The sequence below is a fragment of the Triturus cristatus genome, chromosome 6, assembly GCF_964204655.1.
Source record: "Triturus cristatus chromosome 6, aTriCri1.1, whole genome shotgun sequence".
Taxonomy (NCBI): Eukaryota; Metazoa; Chordata; class Amphibia; order Caudata; family Salamandridae; genus Triturus; species Triturus cristatus.
This window is the reverse complement of record NC_140589.1, coordinates 142,500,434-142,520,226: the sequence shown is the minus strand read 5'-3', so window position 1 is coordinate 142,520,226 and position 19,793 is coordinate 142,500,434. Positions and strand designations below refer to the sequence as shown.

The 19,793-nt window shown below is 43.1% G+C and overlaps 1 protein-coding gene across 4 annotated transcripts in view; it reads right to left on the bottom strand.

Annotated features, from left to right (window-relative positions):
• The window catches only part of BABAM2 (BRISC and BRCA1 A complex member 2), a 922,754-nt gene that overhangs the window by 885,180 nt on the left and 17,781 nt on the right, over positions 1–19,793 (bottom strand). For 2 of the 4 annotated variants that reach the window (XM_085610360.1, XM_085610362.1), the window contains exon 1: positions 14,350–14,537. The exons of the other annotated variants lie outside the window; for them this stretch is intronic. The gene's annotated coding sequence lies outside the window, so the exon portion shown is untranslated. Of the gene's footprint in view, positions 1–14,349; positions 14,538–19,793 lie in introns of those variants that run through there. 4 annotated transcript variants of the gene reach the window in all.

Genomic DNA, 19,793 nt, shown 5'->3' with positions numbered 1-19,793 from the left:
TACATCTCAAGGGGGTATACTAACAAATAGCCAGTCAAATGGGCAGCCAACTGCGTTATCCCTAAGGGACACAAATAATGCCTCATAGCCTGGTCAAATAACCACATTAACATGGTCCAACAGCATCAACAGGGCTACAAAAGAAACAAGTGTGGTTTCAAACGCAGCCCCAACGGCCGCACATCCTAATGGCTCCAACCCAGCCCCCCACAGCCCAAATCACCAGTCAACCTTGAGAACATCTTCTGCATTACCCACAAACCCTTCCGGTTTCCGAATAGCCCACAGTGTTAACACTCACACAGAAAACTGTGGAGAACTTTTTAATCAATCAACTTCACCTCCCAGCCTCTCAACTTCTGAATCCAGTGAGGGCTATCCTTCCGAAACAAGAAGCAACATGGGCACACACAGTACTTCCTTAAGGCTTCAATCGGAGCCTTTTGACCCTTCTTTGGCGCCCGCTGAGCTTACAAGCCCACAACTCTCACCCAAATGGCCCCTTAATCTTTCAAACTCCAGCTTTCCTCCACATGCAAATGAGCCTTGGACCCTCAGCTCCCCTAAAACAGGAGTGGAAATTGGTCTGCAGCCTCAAAAAATCGAGAATCATCTAGCGCTGATCAACGACGCCCTGATTTCAATGGCAAACGCAGCTGGAACACTTAAACTCACTAATCCACGGAGCCCAGGCAAATACAGCTTTAACGGTCAAACAAGACGACTGTGGATGCAGTCCAATACTGAAGAATCTGGAAAAGCTCCCAGAGGTAATGAGCACTCTCGTTAAGGACCTCAAGAATGAAGTCAATAGGCGACCGCCCATCTTATATTCCCAGCCCCAACAAAACTCAAAGCCGCCCACAAGCGCAAAGGATTTACAAACAAACGATAAGGAAGCTTCGCATGAAACCACAGGGGCCGTGGGAGACCAAATAAACAGAGCAGAAGAACCTGAAACAAAAATCAGCTGCAAATTAGACAAAGGTCCAGGAACTATCAACAAGTCAAAGCTAATAACTTTGGAAAGCCAACATTTATCTAGAAAAATTAAGAAGAAACTAAAAAAGTTAAACATATAAAAAAAATTAAAACCCACAATGAAGGGTCCATTTTGAATTGGCTCCAGTTGGAAAACAAGGATAATAACGATAAGAATAAAGAACACCGTGAGGTTATCACCTCTTCTTCAAAAAAGACTTCAAATAAAAAAACTCCAGGCATACAAACGGACGGCACAACCAACAGCAAAATCATCGCTCCAGGCACGTTTGGACACCCTATGGCGCATCTGTCTAAGTCCCTGGATGTGTCTGGCCAAGAATCTAGGTGCCACGTTAACCATATACAATGGCCACAAGTTGAAGAAGCAAACCACGATAAATGTGTTCCCACAACAGCAACAGACCATAAGGAGCCCCAACTATTAATCAGAACTATTAACTATAGGAAGACAAAGTCTATTCAAACATGCACCGACGATTTATTTTCGTCCACTGTCCACAAGCTCAGGAGCAACGCTCAGCTGATGGTAGTAAGCTCAAATCTGTCCGGGGAAGACTTGGGCACCCAGGGGAAATCTACTCGGAATCCTATAGGGGCCCCTGATGTGCAGGAGGCAACCTCCCATCAAATTCTGTCATTTACCAACCAAACAAAAGCTCAAGAAAAACTAAAAGTACAGCTGTATCCTGCATATATCTCGCTGGGGAAATGGGACATTCTTAATAGAGGCAATCTCCTGAAGCTTTGCGTAAATATTCCGGGCTTAGAAAAAATAAAAACAACTGATATTGACAGTGTGTCTTTCCTCGCCCCTGGACTAAGCGAGACAAATGAGACAAGAGATAATCTTCGCCAATCCGACTATGGCCGAGGCCCTGAGAGGAAACAACAAACAACTGGAAAACTGGGGTATAAAAATCAAGACCCCGTCTGCCATAAAATAACCAGCGATCCCGAAAAGCAGAGACCTGAAGGAACAGCTGGGCTGTAAGGAACTGAACGATCAGAAAAGGACGCTCAAAAAGGATTCAACCTGACCAGCAATAGCAACAGGGTCTATTCTTCATGGCTATACACAAATAGGAGCCAAGAGGGTGGGAAAGAACAGGTCGCCCACCACTCACAGAATTCAACACAAGAAAAGACCTGTTCTGTCAGCTGTATGAACTGCTATGGGCGTCCACCATGTATTTTTACAATCACACACTTTTGTGTGACAAGACAGTGGATCAATATCTCCTATCTGCCATAAAGTGACCTCAATCACTTATTTATCTTAAAACCTAGTGTATATGCTGTCTCTCCCTGTATAACCCTCCCGCTAATGTGAAGAGAATCTGGGAGTGAAAAAAGGTGAGGAGAAGTTAGCAGTGCCTCACGGGAGTAACATCATGGGAGTTTACAGACTGGTACTCGCCTGTATCCTCAGGTTCTCATCATTAGCAACTGCCAACTTATAAATCAAATGAGTGATAGGGAAAACTGAAACAAAAAAGTGTTCAGTGTGGTGTGTATAAACCCTGTGAGGAGTACCGGGATCTGACGTAGAAAGCCCGATACACCTGGTATAAAACCAACAAGAACTACCACTAGCTATACTACTTTATTCCTTGCTGTGTGTCTGCTCAATTAAAACCAACATGTTTCATTGCCTATGTAATCTTGCGGCAATTTCGTCAGGGTAAGGGTCAGTTGTCCACACTGCACCTATTTTCTCTGTTAGTTATACCGGGTGGTTGCCCTTCATCGGCATACCTGCAACCCCGGTTAAAACTGCGTTTAAAACTACACGTGTACTAGTCCACATGCGCAGTCGCTGCAATCAGTCAGTCGTGACGATGCGGGTAACTGGCAGCCGCTCAGCACCTCCAGGAGGGACTTGTGGAACTATTTGGAGGAGGCCCAGTCTCCTACCTGTGTAAGAGAATGGAACTTGAATAATGCAAGCTATGTATGCCCCATTAGAGAAAGTCTGCAGAGTACCAACTCTTTCAATAATTATACATAGTAGACCCAGCTGACTCATTTGCTAGAACCAGTCAGAACCATGTCTATAAATTAATTAAAAAACTGTTTAAACATTAGGATCTGTGATGAAAGAAAGAAAATCCAAAGGGAAATCTGCCTGCAGGGAGCAAAAATAGAGGGAAAAAAATGGAAGTAAATTGGCGACAATACAATGAAATATAAGGGACCAAATGTGTTGTGACACATCCATCACTTGTTAGTGTCTTCTTTGTATATGTTTCTAACAGGAACTGACATTACAGGAAAAGACTCAACTTCATCTTCAATTTGGAACCTCAGGCAGCATCCTTTAACAGACTTGGACAGGGCACTTCATCTTTCCTATGAGGTAGGACTCTGCAGCCCAACCTCTGCACATCCCCAAGGATGCTCCAGAGAAGTCGCTCAGCATCCATTGGGTGCTCACCACCACGTAAACACTGGTACAGTCTAGGCCGGGGGTCCAGAGACATTTTGCACAAAAAATATACCATCTTCTTCCTAACACTTCTTGCCTCAAATAAGTTCCTGGCACCTGTGAAACACTTTACTGGACAACACCAATGTATTCCTAGTGCAAAATAAACCACTCCTAACAACCATAGCCCAGCACATTCAAGAACTCCCGACATACGTTCCTGCTCTTATCTTGACACTATAAACCAATACCTCTGTCAGAAACAGCTGGTTAGCACACCCATGATGTGATGATTCAGTAAAAATGTCAATAGAAAACATATGGCATCAACACGCTTCAATTCTCACATAGCTCTATTAACATTAGATTGCAAACCAGCAGACATGCACCGTGCAACACAATGAGAGAGTGTCAGGACCTGAATGAAGGAATATTAGTCTTATAAAGCTCAAACTTTGCCCAAAGGCTTCAAGGTGCTGTGGCTAGAGCCAGCGGTCGCAAGAAGCAAGGAAGGGAACATAGCAATTAAATAGTGAAGAGCCAAGTTTTCAGAGCCTTACGGAACAGGGAGTGAGTCCTGTCCAGAAATTGAAAGCAGAAGAGTATTCCAAAGCTTGGAGGAAGCAACAGAAAAGTCTCTCTCCCCCCCCCCAACATGGCTCCCCCCCACCACCTGGCTCTCCTAAACTTGGGAACTACCAGCCAGTTTTTAATGGCAGATCGTAGTTGTTTTATGGGGACATGCCGTTGAAAGAGTCTTTTAATGCCTTCAGAGCCAGAGTTATGAAGAGCCTTATGAACAAGGCAAAGAGCCTTGAACACAATTATCTGGCCTAAAGGAAGCCAGTGAAATTTGCAAATAGAAGCCGAAGCAGAGTGGAATTTAGGAAGATCCATCACAAGTCTGGCCGCTGCATTCTGTACCAGCTGCAGTTTGTGAATGGATCCCTTACTGATGGCCAGAAAGAGGGCATTACGATAATCTAATCTGGACAGGACCAGGGCGAAAACTGCGTGATTTTGAGAGGAAAAAGAAAGACATGGAGAGATCTTCCTGAAGATCCTGATGATGTCAAAGCAAGTGGAGACCGTTCTGTTGATCTGGGGGTCAAAAGAAAGAGAGCTGTCAACTATGACACCAATATTCTTTGCTACTGAAACAGGACAGGGACATGGACCGAGCATTTCAGGCCACCAAGAATGGGGCCATATAGATTGTTGACTACCAAAAATCAAGACTTCTGTCTTGTCACCATTGAGTCAAAGGTAGTTTTCTACCATCCAGGAGGCCACAGCCCGCATGCAGTTTTTTAAATTTGCTGCGGACGCCTCTATGCTTTTGGTGATTGACACAATAATTTGTGTGTCATCCGCATAGGACAAAGCCTCCAGCCCAAAGGATATAATAACCGTGGGCAAAGGGGCAACATAGATGTTAAACAAGCTTGGGCTCAAAGAGGAACCCTGTGGGACTCCGCAGAAAGTGTGAGTGGCTTCAGAATAGAAATGATCCGATTTAACTTTTTGTGACCGATCAGTGAGAAAAGAGGACAGAAGCATCAGAGCGGAGCCTGTGGCCCCAATTTCTTTGAGACGGCCAACCAACCTTGTGGGTGAAATGGTATCAAAGGCCGCGGTTAAGTCAAGGAAAATTAGCTTAGAGGTGTACCCAGCATCAACTTGAATGCGGATGTTGTTTATTGCAGAGGTCAAGGCAGTCTCTGGGCTATGGCCAATCCTAAAACCATGCTGAGAGCCATCAAGCAGATGATGTTGGCCAAGGTAGGAGCTGAGATAGAAATGTATATGCTTCTCCAAGATCTTTGCGGGGACTGGCAACAGAGAGATAGGTAGATAATTTTTTTAATTCAGAGGGATCTAAAGAAGCCTAAAGACCTGAGGCACCAAACCCAACTCTGCCTACATGTTATGTACGACCCACTTTCCAACATATTATCCAGGCTCATGTGTATTTGGCCAGCTCGCTACGAGTGCTATGATGCGAAACTAATGACACTATACAAAAATCAGATAACATAATATAACACCACGCTCCTGGAGCAAGTCTTGAGAGCTCAGCCTCGCTATCTCCTGAAAGTCAAAGTCCGCAGAGGAGGTACTTTGTAATTCAGTGAGCTCACAGTAGTATGTCTCTACTGCTCTAGTGCTGCTAGGAACAACAACAGTGCCTATCAAAAGGACTGCAACACTGCACGGGAGGTTCACAAGCCCCCTGAAAACGATCCTGACATGGTGTTGTTATGACTTATGTATTTGTGTCCCTGCGTGGAAACCGTATTTGTAATTGCTTCCTGTTGTCCCTGCGCGGACACTATACTGCCTGTGTGGTCACCAGCTGGGAACTGTCACTCTCGACAGTTGACAGCTGATCACCGAACTGCATTGACGTACTTTACGCTCCGATCTTTGTAGGAGCCTGTGTTGGCGAATTAAATAAAGAACATCTTCAACCCGTGATACAGCGCGCGGGAGTTCTTTACAAAGTGGCGACGAGCGCCAACACAAGAACCCACCTTCAAAATAAAATATCATTTAAAGATACAGAAGAAGCAGTTTGGAGAATAAATCGGAAGAAAGCAGAAAATAGCCATTTACGAGAAACAAAGAAAGGTACTCGCAGTGTGCCAAGGAAAACAATTTTACAATGAACGAAGAAAAGAATACAAGGTCAGTCACAATTCAAAACTGATGCAAAAAAAAAAAGAAACTTGGCTGAAAAACTTTTAAAAGCTTAAGAAGAAAGAGTTATAAGTAAAAGCGTATTGAAAATGCAGAGTACATAGAAGCTATACTGCGTGGTTTATTAAGGAGTCACGGCGCGTACAAGAACTTTCTAATGTCAACGTCAAGGAAAACTCATATCGTGAAAAAATAAAGCTTGGATTCCATGATAGAGACGACATACAGGAATCGCAGCGAGAAATTACAGAATTCAATGTACACGCATGTTGAAGGAATCTCTACATTTCACCTCACATGTGAGTGTAAATTTCAACTGTCGGTATCAACGGAAATTCAACAGTGGCAGTTCAACTGTCAAACCGATCTTCAACAAACAGCCGCAACCAACAGCTGCTGCCTACGTCACAATCATCTGAGTGTCAACCTCAAAAACATTGACGCACCGCAGCAGTGTCAAGCGGACATCTTGGAGGAAAAAACATCAAGCGGTCTAGTTTACGTGGCTAAGCACGTCGGCGCCATCTTGAATACGTGTTTTCATAATCTAAACGCAGCGGCGGTGGACTGAAACACCGGCTTCTCCTGAAGTGACTCCCGATCGGCAGAAAAGAAGAAACTGTAAATCATAAGGTACAAATTTAACGGAAATTTAGGAAAGTTTTCACACAAAGACTCTGTTCAATTCACTACACAGAAATGAAACACTAAAGGTGCATGCCAGTTAAAAGACATTACATTTTTCTTTTACTTCATTTCTCCACGTTCTTTGCATTTAAGCACTGTGAAACACTATTAATATAAATAAAGAGCAATAGTTCCATCTTGAGCACATCTTAAGCCCATCAGCTACCAATAAAAAATTTGTGTTCAAATTTCAAAAAGAACAACCTTTAACATGGCGTCAGGATACGTTTGGAACCTGTCTCCACCAGAAACATTCCTACGTGGTGGTGGTGAACCCACACTTAAAGCAAGGAAAGGAGGAATCTATAGACGATTACGTGTCTGCGCTCAAAAATCTTGCAATCGATTGCCGATTTGGTGGCCTGCACACAAGTTTATATGGGACCAAATAGTGATGCAGGGTTCCAACTCAAGCATCCAAGACAGTTTGTGGGTCAAGGGCGAATATCCCCTGCAAAACATCATTGACATTGCGAGAAAAGCTGAGCTCACAGGCCGTTGTACTAAGGCAGTTCTCACAGAGAATAAAGAGAAGAAAGAGGGAGACACAATAAGCAAAGTGTCTGATCAGAAGTTCAACCCAAAACAGAACTGGAACAGGAAGAATTCTAAAACGAAATATAAAAAATTCAAGTCGAAGAACTGGGGGCATTGTTATAGGTGTGGGAGCACATCTCATATGGCAAATGATTTGAAATGCCCTGCACACGAAGTTAAGTGTTCACATTGTTGTGGCGAGGGGCATTTATACAAGGCGTGCAATAAACGGAGGCCACGACAAGTAAAGATAGTGGATGAAGCAGAAGAAAACAACAAGCACACGTCAGACAACATCAACATGTTTGTGCTGAACGTAGACGAAGAACAATTCGACAAAGTCACAGAAACAAGCACCACAAAAACAAGAAAACCCATATGCAGCATGCCAATTGGGGGTGTAGATATCAGCATTGTAGCAGACTCAGGTTCACCGTATACTATAGTCAACTAGAGGATATGGGAGGAGAAGTTCAAACCCAGCATCGGAGAACAGCTTGAAAAAGCTGACATCAAAATTAAATCATTCACTGGAGAGCCTATTAACGTTTGTGGCTACAGAAAACTTAACTTTGTATACAAAGGAAGAGAGTCTACAGGTAAACTCTACGTGTCCAGAGTAGGACCATCGGTACTAGGGTGGATGGACCAGGGAAATCTGGGTATAATCCTAGACCCAAGCAAAGCGGACTCCGTGTTGAGTGTATCAGACAACAAAGACTATGTCCAGAGTGTTTAGTGGGGCTGTAGGGGTTCTAAAAGGGTACCAACACAGAATTAAACTAAAGCCAATTACAACCCCGGCGGTACATAAAGCAAGAAATATTCCATTCGCCATAAGGGATGAGGTAAAGGCTCTACTAGATAAACTTCTAGAAGATGGAATCATTGAAAGAGTGGAAGCATCGGAATGGGTCGCCCCCCCCCTTGTCGTCGCAAAACGAACTAATGGCAAATTGAGGCTTTGTGTGGACCTATGAGACCTCAACCAAAATATTGTTGTAGAGCAATATCCCCTCCCAAAAATAAATGAGATGCTAGCTACCACCAAGGGCATTAGGTGGTTCTCCACCATTGACTTAAAGTCCGCTTATCACCAGGTGCCTCTACATCGTGAGAGCAAGAAGCTATTAACGTTCATCACACACACGTTTCAGGTTTACAAGAGTGCCTTTCGGTCTAGCCTCGGCGGCCGCAATGTTTCTAAGACTAATGCATAACATCTTTGAAGGGGTTTCAGACATACTACTCTTCCAGGACGACATCCTGGTCATGGGCAAAACTAGGGAAGAGCACAACAACAAGATCAATCGAGTATTAGAAATCGTGGATGAAAAAGGTTTGACTGCTGAGCACCTCAAATGCAAGTTCGCAAGCAACTCAGTAAACTGTCTTGGCCACCAAATCGCCGGTGACGGAATCAGCCCAAACAGAGAACTCATCCTGGCCATAAAGGATTCCCCGGTACCCAACAACAAGGATGACTTGCGATCTTTCCTGGGGATGGTGGATTTACGCAAAGTTCATCAGAAATTTTTCACATAAGACATATGCTTTGAGGCAACTGCTTAAACTTAAGAACAAGTTCGAATGGACTGATGAGTGCAACAAAACCTTTCAGAGCCTTAAAAAGGATATGTGCACCGCGTTACCTCTGCAAGGATTTGACCCTTCAATGCAAAACTTTGTAACCACAGACGCAAGTGACAAAGTTTTGGGCGCGATACTCACCCAGAAGGACACCAAGGGTGTGGAATACACCATAGCCTTTGCCTCACGTTCGCTGACACCAGCAGAAGAAAACTTCTCAGTAATTGAGCGTGAGGCACTAGCGTGCGTGTGGGCCTTAGAACACTTCAGGCAATTTGTTTGGGGTAGAAGAGTGACATTGTGCACCGACCACAAGCCCTTAACAAAGGTATTCACCACAAAGGGTTTGTATACGGCTTCACCCAGGTTAGCCAGGCTGTCAGTGCGTTTGTTCGACAACATGTACAAAATTCAGTACGTTCCGGGAGCAAGGAACGTGGTAGAAGACTTTTTAAGCAGAATGCCTGTCGGGATAACGGGTAACGATTACACTCCCGAAACAGATGAATCAAGCATAGCAAATGTACATGAACAATCCAGCGGAATCTCAAAAGAAGAATGGCTCATGGATCAAAACAAGGACAGTACCATATGTCAAGTGATACAAATGCTGACTGATGGGTGGATTTGCAAAAGCAAACTAGCAGAACCGCTAAGACACTTCTGGGAGGTGAGGAACGAATTGTCACATGAGAATAGTTTTCTATTGAGAAGCGGAAGATTTGTACCACCTAAAAGCATCAGAACAAAGTTACTTAAGTTATGTCACGAAGGACATTTGGGCATTGCCAAAACTAAGAGCAGAGTTAAAAACATGTACTGGTGGCCAGGCATTAGCTTAGATGTAGAGAGAGTAGTTAGGGATTGCACCCTCTGCATGGACTCAGACAAAACACAGGTGACATTCAGACCACCTCTGCACCCAATTCCCTACCGATCCATGCCATGGGAGAGAATCGGTATAGACATAATGGGCCCTATATCAGATGACCTGGAACAGTGGTACGTAATAGTTATCATTGATCACTTCACTAAGTGGTCAGAAGTTAAATTTATCAACAAACCAGACGCATTAAACATAGAAAAGTTCATGGATTACATTTTTACACGGGAGGGTCTCCCCAAACAGATAGTAAGTGACAACGGGGCTCAATTCTCATCTGAAACATACAAAGATTACATTTGTAAACACAAAATTGAGCATAAACGACATCTGTTTACCACCCAGCGGGAAATGGGGAAAGATTCAACCGAGTCATAAATCCAGCTGGCAAACAGCAACAACCTCAACTGGAAACAAGAGACACTTAAGACAGTGTGGGCCTACCGGATCACACCATGCGAAACAACAGGACACAGCCCATTTGAGATCATGCGGGGCAGGACTCCTCTTTCCAAGGACAATGTGGGTTGGGTTAAGGCAGCAAAGAGAGTACACTGGTCATCCCAACTTGTCAGAGAAAGACTTATGCATGCTCAGTCCAGAGGCAAGACAATATATGACAACAAGCACGGGTGTAAACCAGTAGAGCTCAAGGTAGGGGACACCGTCAAGGTTAAAAAGAAGTGGTCACATAGGGAAGGGTCAGGACAGATACACCCCTCCCCTATCCGTACGTGAAGTGTACTGCAATTCCGCACTCTTGAGCGACGGTAGAGTGTGGCACTTCTCTGCCCTCTCTGCCTACAGAAACCCCATGATGAACCCCGAAGCTACCATGCCCACTGAGTTGTCGAGGGGCTCTCCCGAAGTGCTAAAAAGCAACATGGCACAACCTTGTGCATCAGACTATGAGTCTGACTATGAGTTCCCTACACCACACACCACGACAGACAGCAACATCTCGCAGCCCATCTGTGCGCCCGTGGACACCTCACCTAATCAGGTTGCCACAGGAAGAGTCAGACGCATGTTGCCTTCCACACCTATGCGCGACGCTACACAACCCATCAGTAGGAGCAGGGTAGGAAGGCTGTTGGGACCACCGGTAAAACTCAAAGATTATATTTGTGAGTTGATTGTAACTGCACATCTGTTTTATATCTCTCTCTGTCCTTCTCCCTTCCCCACCCCCTTTCTTCCATAAGAGGGATGGATGTGTTATGACTTATGAATTTGTGTCCCTGCGTGGGCACCGTATTTGTAATTGCTTCCTGTTGTCCCTGCGCGGACACCATACCGCCTGTGTGGTCACCAGCTGGGAACTGTCACTGTCGACAGCTGATCACCGAACTGCATTGACGTACTTTACACTCGGATCTTTGTAGGAGCCTGTGTTGGCGAATTAAATAAAGAACATCTGCAACCCGTGATACATAGGGTGACCAACCGTCCGTAAATTTCACGGACCGTCCGTAATTTGGACCTCACGTCCGTTGTCCGTGAGGATCCCTTTTACGGACGCCTTTTGTCCGTAATTTTGGCCATCACAGGGAGCAGTACTGCTCCCCTGTGAGAGGCCTCACCCCCCCACCCCAATGGGGCCACCTCGCACTCCTCATGGCGCACAAGAGCAGTCCCACCTGCCCATTGTCATTCTGTATGCCGGGTAATTGCCACATACTGAATGTCAATGGGGCAGTCTGGGCTGTTAAAGCATGTGGCCTCAGTGTACAGCAGGGCATTCTGTTAGATAAACCGTAAAACGCCAATGCTGCAATGTTAGAAACAGTTTAGATAAAGAAGCCTATAAAACAAGTTAAAAAGAACGGGATATCGTTCTTTCACTGTCATCATTTTAGAACTGAAGTATTTTCAATATTATATTCAACAAAGCCATGGTTGCTGCATTTTTATTTTAACCCCTTCCATGCTCATGACGGAACGATTCCGTCATGAGCATCGGTTGAGCTGTGCTCATGACGGAACCGTTCCGTCATGGCCCCGCCCGCGCTCGAACCCTTCAGCACCGCGGGGGAATCCGCGCAGCGCTGAAGGGGTTAAGCAACTAACAACCATTGACAAAGCCAATAGTCCTGGCTTTTTGGTGTAATGATACTTGCTGTATTATATATCCGGATGCAATGACAGAAACAACATAATACCAGTCAGGCGGAACACTATTCTAAGCGCAGATTTTTAGCCTAGGTGTTTTAAACCACGCCCTTAATTACAATGAACACCCCCTTTCAAGAGACCCCCCCAGTTTTTACACCAATTAAAGCCCTGGAACCAACACAATGTCAGTAGCCTCACATCCTGGCTCTGTGCATCATGCATGACTCATGACTTCTACGTTTTCAGACTGCCTATGTGCAGGGGCATAGTGAACTAATCACCCCCCCACCCCACCCCTTGCTTTAGGAACTACAGCAAGGTGAAGTTCTTGATGGGCCTCTTCTGTCTGCAACTCTGCAGACAAAGGCTCAGCTCATAATGTGAAAAGGTGGGTGACTAAATAAGATTAGGAATGTGTGAATGTCTGTATGGATTTCTGAAAGGATGAATGAATGGATGAATGAAAGGGTTAATGGATAGATAATGAAAGAAAGGATGGATGGATGAGTGAATGAGTGGAAGTATGGACGAGAGAAAAGGTAAATATATGTATGTATGGGTGGAAGGATAAATGGATGGCCAAAAGGGTGGATGGGTGTGTGAAAGGATGGATGGATGAGTGAAAGGGTAGATGATGGGCGAGTGAATTGGTGGATGGATGAGTGAAAGGACGGATGGATTGATGAATTGATAAGTGAAAGGGTGAATGTGAATGGATGGATGAGTGAAAGGGTGGATGTAAGGATTGATGAGTGAAAGGGGGATAGATGGACAAAAAGGATGGCTAGATGAGTGAAGAAGTGAAAGGGTGGATGGATGAGAGAACGGATGGATGAGTGGAAGGATGGATGAGTAATAGGATCAATGGATGGATTCATGAATGAATGGATGAGTGGGTGGGTGGATGGATGGATAAGGGAAAGGGGGATGGAGAGAGAAAGGGAGGATGAATGACTGAAAGGGTGAATGGGTGGAAGAATAAGTGATTGGGTGGATGGATGAGTAAGTGAAAGGATGGCTGGATGGGTGAAAGGTAAATGGCTGGATGGATGAGTGAATAGATGGACGGGTGGAAGAGTGGATGGATGGATGAATGTACGGATGGATGGCGTGAATGGGTGGGTAGATGAATAATGGATGGAGGAGGGAAAGGGTGGATGGAGGGATGGATGAGTGAAATGATGGATGGAAGGATACATGGTGGATAGGTTTGTAAATGGTTGATTATGTTTGGATATAGATGAGCACATATATGGAAGGACAGAATGAATGGTTAAAGACTGAATGATAGATAAAAGAATAATTACACCTTGTAGCACCTATTATCTTAAGTAACATTTCCCATACATTGACTTTCACGTTAATATGAGTCATTGTCTCTATATAATGTGTGTGTGATGTAGCGCACTCCGACACCCTGCCCTACATACTTGGGATGAGTAACACTGTAAAAGAAATTAAATACACATGAGATGCGGTCTATGCGAAGATGAGGGGCACCATTGGAGGGTGGTAGCAAGGCCGGACTGGCCAGACCGGGCATCGGAGATTGGAAAAGGGGGGGGGGCGGTTTTGTTAGTGGGGGCTGGCACTGCAAAGTTCCTTGTATATCCAGTAGTTTTCAATCAACATTAAAAGCGGCCTCACTTATATTCAGGTGTGGTTCACCATTGTCTGGTGACTAATGTACCTGCTGGAGCAACATGGAAATTTTGAATAGTCTATGGTAGCAAGCTGCGGGCATACTGAAAAACCGTGAAGTGCACGATTGTCTCAACCTAATGCATATAAACTTATTTGGACTTGTACTTAGGGGTTTGTATATTTACTTACTTATATACTATTGCACAATCTCCTCTGACGTATCTGTAAAACTTACATTATGTCCTGAATTTTGACCTTTTGTCCTGAATTTTTGTCCTGAATTTTGTCCCTTTGTCCTGAATTTTTACACTCACTGTCCTGAATTTGCACCTATGCCAGTTGGTCACCCTAGTGATACAGCGTACGGGAGTTCTTTACAGGTGTTACTAGAACGGAAGGCTGTTGGCACGTTAAACTTAAGGGTGTGTCACACTGGAACGCATTGTGTCACACTGGAACGGAAAATATGGTGTCAAAATGTGATGACAGGTATGGAGCCATTACGAAGAAATGGAAGGTGGAATGGGGAGGGAGGTCTGTAATATTAAACGTGTGTTATATTGGAATGTATTTGATGCTGCTATGCTGGAGTGCATATTTGTAAACAGAACTGCACTGGAAAGCAGGGCTTCCCCTGCTGGATACCCTGCCTGTGCTGGCTCTGCCACAGCAACTGGTAAAGTATGTTGTTCAGGCGACAGCCAATTGAACCATCACTGAAAACCCTCAAGCGTGCACGATGACAAGGCTGCGTCCGACTGACCTGTTCATTTGTTGTGTTCTATCTACTGCCGCCACTGCTTGTTCCAGGGCTGCCTATCAGCCGGGGTGGAAACAGAAGAAGGACTAGGCCGGCGTTAAACTGCCGCCTTCTTAGAAGGTAGACACGGCATGATCACATCAGTACTTCACTGCACAGAAATAGTGCAAATGATGTCTTTCTTTCCCAGACTGAAATAAAAATTTTATGCGCGGCTCAAAAATCATATAGAATGAAACGGTGCCAGTTTAATTATAAACAACACAACGCGCTACTTTCTCTGTGGATATTTAAAAAACAAGCAGATACCAACTCAATGTCATACGAACACAACTATTTCTAGGTCTAGTATTTCACGCACCACTAGCGCTATCATTCATTTTTTTTTCATTCAAATCTTTATTTCGACGCATTAGCATCATAAAAGATACAATAAAAAAACATTTGTTATTTTAACAATTTAACATTTGCTAGCTCAAAAAGGAAAAAAGTAAGAGGATCAATTAAACTAACCTATTCATATATATCCGTTGCATCCGAGTACACAATATCTAATTACATAATTCTTTATCAAACACATTTGGCCCGGGCGAAGATTTTACAATAGTTAAAAATACAGTTAATAATAAATATAATTTAAAAACTATTAAAATAGTATTAAATCACTAACCGCTAGGACATTTTTGTAAAAAGTTCATAAAAAACAACAACAACATCCTCCTGGTTGGGTAATAAAACATACAATTTGAATGTTTGATTGTCGTGGTCTTTTTGGAGATATCTAATGAACAATAGTTGTGCATTTTTAAATATGTTTTCCCTTTTTTTTTCTTTTTCTTTAAAAATGTAGGCCCAACTTTGTTCTAATAAAATTAGCAGCGAGAAGAAATCTACTAACTCCAAAAACTATCACCTGGCTGGTATCAGTTTTTAAAATTCTGCCAGCCTCCTTGTAGGATCTTGAACCAATTTTATGACAAAGCGGCACTATCCACTTTTTCCTTGGTATTGCATAGCTGGAGCAAAATAGAAGTATATGTAAATCATCTTCCTTAGTACCATGAGTACATGAAATACAAAGATCACTTCCTGATTTCGCCCAGCTTTTTTCAAGCGCCTTCGTTCTAAGTGTACCATATCTAAATTTTAGGTACAAAGTTTTTGATAATGGCGGATGAATCTCGTCTAAAAAGGGTTCAAAAGATGCTACATCCTTAAACAATAAAAAGTTTTCAGTTAGTGGTCCATGGATTCTTATATACACTGACTCGTAGCTCACATATGACCAAAAGGATAGTTTAACAATTTTCCTAGAGCACGAGTTCATAGCCTCAGGATCATTCCAAAAGTGGGCTAATCCGATCATGCCTAACCAGTTTCTAACATGCTTGAACCAATAAACTTTGTTACAACTATCGAGATCCATAACTTCTTTCAGGCCTTTCTTGTAGTCAAGTAATTCTGGAGTCGTCCACAGTCTAACCCACAGCAATAATGGTCTTAATATTGCATGTTGGTCTGTTCGTTTCAAGTTTAGATCCAGAAGGAGGGGTGTCAATGGGGTATTAGTAGATATTTTTATCAACCCCCTAAGAAACTTATTCTCAAGGCTTTCAAAAGTATTTCTACATGCGGGTCCCCATAGTTCTGCCCCATATAATACCGCTAGTTGAACTTTATACTTGAAGATCTCTAGGGCAGGGGTCACTGCCTTGTTCAAGCATTCTTTATGTCTCTTGAGAATTGGGAGACAGTTTTGTTTGAAGACAATCTTATTCTTTTCTAGCTGTGATCTCCATGCTAAAGAAGAGTCTATAGAGACACCTAAATAAATGAAATTCTGCACATAATCAAGCTTCTGTCCATTTAACATTAGATTTTTCTTAAAATTCCTATGTGGGCTCAGTGCCATATATTTCGTTTTTTTAGTATTAATTTCTAAGCCCTTCGAGGAACAATACGACTGAAACCTGTTTAATAAATTTTGAAGGCCCCGTGGTGTTTGGGAAATAAGAATGGTGTCATCTGCGAACAAAAGGGAAGAAACCCGTTCGCCCCCTAGTCTTGGTGAATCATTGTCACTGCACTCCATGTAAGATGGAATATCATTAACAAACAGGGAGAATAGGGTCGGTGCCAGTACACACCCCTGACGTACTCCTCTTTTTATTGGAATAGCTTTTGTAAGTTCCCCAGTAGGACCCCACCTAACCTTGGCATAATTATCCATATGTAATCCAATAACCAATTTTAATAGGTCTAGTGGGAGTCCCTGGGATTTCAGTGATTCCCACAAAAGTTCTCGGGGTATAAGGTCAAATGCGGCCCGTAAATCTACAAATGCCACATACAAGTGGCCTTTGCGGAGGGTGACATATTTCCAATACAAGCAACAGAGCCTTAGGACTTGATCAGTAGTTCCTGTTTTTACTCTGAACCCTGCTTGATATTTCGTTAAAATTGATTCTTCTTCCAACCAGGTATTAATACGATTTAATATATGCCTAGCATAGATTTTTTGGGTAATATCTAAAAGGCTTATAGGGCGATAGTTAGCAGGATTGCTTCTATCGCCCTTTTTAAAAATAGTAATAATTTCCGCTCCGTTCCATGTGTCCGGAATTGCTTCCCCAGCAGCAACAGTGTTGCACAAATGATTAAGGTATGGTACCCAGACATCTAATTCATGCTTGAACAGGTCACCTGGTACTTTGTCCAGCCCAGGGGCTTTCCCATATTTGACAGAGTTAATAGCTAGTTCTGTTTCCTCTAGATCAAAAACTATATGTGTAAGTTCGGCCTCTACGGGCAACAGAGCATGATCTTCCTGCACTGCACTATCAGCCCCTTGAGCGGCGTACAAATTCGTAAAATGGTCTATCCAAGTTGCTTCATCAAGAAAAACCTCTCTTGAGCCTTTCTCCCTTTGGTTACCCTTGGCCACTGTTTCCCAAAATAACTTTTGGTCCTTCATTTTAGCTGCCATCAGCATACAGGACCATAATTCCTCGTCCCATGAACACTTTGCGTTGGCCAGCACCTTATTGTATAATTTCCTACTTTCTTTAACTGCCAGAGAATTTTTGGTTTTGACCGAATCAATCAGAGCTGATTTTGCTGTTCGGCATTCTTTATTAAACCATGGTTTACCTATAGGCTGTAAATTCACAGCACCCGTTCCTTTTTTTGGTCTTCTAGTCATAAGTTCTAATAATTCTTTAAAGAACTCTTTATGTAATTTAAGAAATTGACCAGGTTCACTTTCGGAGGGATTATAGGTATCAAATATATTAGTAAGGCAGTTATAAATATTTGCCACTAAATCTTCTTGTCCCAGGATATATGCCCATTTAACAGACCGACGATTATTGCTTAATATAACATTATCTGGGGCTGGTTGATATCCTCCCTCTTTAGCTTCCAGCCCCATTATTAAGCTCTTTACAAAACTAATTTCGAGGGAATGGTGATCACTATCAGATCTAGCTTTGACCATCAGGTCTTTTGTATATGGCCACAAGTCCACGGAAACAATAACATAGTCAATTATACTTTGACAATTACGTCTCATAAAAGTAGGTGCCTTGGGACTATCAGATGGGAGACGCCCATTACATGCCCTCAGTCCATGGCTTACCAGTACCCTTGTGATTTGGAAAGCTAGGGTAGTACCTACAACTGCCCCATTACTAGATAAGGATGGTATACCATTAACATTATCTTCATCCTCATACAAGTTATTCATTCCAACAATGGGCTCAAAATTACAGTTCATGTCCCCACATATAATCGTGCTTGCTTCCGGGTCCAGAGTATCCAGTATTGACTCTAGTTTGTCAATACATAGTGACTCCTTGTATGATGGGCATGGTCGATTATATACGTTAAAAAGATGGATCACCCGTTTATCAACGGTACCATTTCCAGACCAAGTATATCTAAGGAATCAATTCTTAGTTGCTGGATGGCTATATTAATGGACACACTAACCCATATTATTAACCCTCCTGATGGACGGCCTCTTACTGATGGAACTGCGTCCAACTGATAAGTTCTATATCCAACCCTATGCATGGATGTCGTAGCCCATGTTTCTTGTAAAACACATATATCAAAGGAGTTTATGTAAAGGTTCCACTCCGGATCACTTATTTTTGAGCCCACTCCTGCGACATTCCATGAAACAATCTTGGCCATAGAGAGAGGCCTTGATTTAAGCTGCAACTGATGGCCGATGAGGATTTGCTTAATCTCTTCGGTACTCCTGACCTGGTACTATTCTGTTCATTTGACTCTCGATGCTCTATTCGATCAACTTTAAGTATTGGTTCTGGGGCTTCCTTGAGCTTTTTTTTAGATATGATATTTTCCCCCTGTATACCAGTTGATAACAATCGAGACAAGCCATTTGGTTGATCAGATGACCTATGTGGACTAATAGCAGACGCGACTGAAATGACAGGTGAGACGAATGGACAGGGTATAGATTTGTGTCTTTCCCCGTGTACTGGGAGTCAATCAATGGCCTCCAGTCCACTGAACCTATTGTAGCAGGGGATTAAGGGTTGAGCGAACTGTGGGCCCATCCATTCTCTACAATACTGAGTGTTAGCGTGTTGAGGCCTCTCGGCCCTACGTTGTATTATAGTCCAGCCATCGTCCCCCTCCCTTTCCCATCTGTTAGGATTTGGATTCCTTAACAACTCGCACCCAATTCCACCCCTAACTTGATTTGTGTCCCTTGTCCAGCTCCATGCGATGTCTGGGTGTTCCGTTGGTGAATAAAAATAAGCCAGGGGTCTTGCCACAATCAATGAACCGTTTTTTCTAGGCACTCCCGAACAAATATGTCCTACTGACCGAGGGTCTTCAAATGATACAACCACACAGTCCCCTTGTATTCTTTTTCTATTATAGCCTACCCAGGGGACCCTCTCTACCATTAAGATATTACTTCTTATTGTAGGTGGTAATGGATGATTAATATTTAGCCAATGTGACACTTTGTTTTTAAGCGCCTCGTACGGTTCTAGAATTGATGGGCCTAATTCCGGGACCCCAGTTAAAATGACTACATAATCACATGCTTCAGGAGGTAGATTAATATTCCTGCGCTTTTCTGTGTGCGTGTTATCATCATTATGTGTAGGTGTACTACAAGGAGCCGGTTTTTTAACTGTTGTTCCACGTGTCATAATAGACTTTGCACTGTTTTTATCTACATCAATAATGATAGGATTAGAATTAGGGACCTTAGGGGCTGGATTACTTCCTTTTTCCATGTCATTATCAAGTGTTTTTGACACCTGTACTTTACTAATAGGGGCTGGTACCTGAATTACCTTTTTTTGCTTGCTAGTGTAATCATCTTTTTTCTCTTTCTTCAGTTCTATAAGTTGTTTTTCTATCCCAGCTAATCTTGCTTCTATAGGAATGAGTAAGGTCTT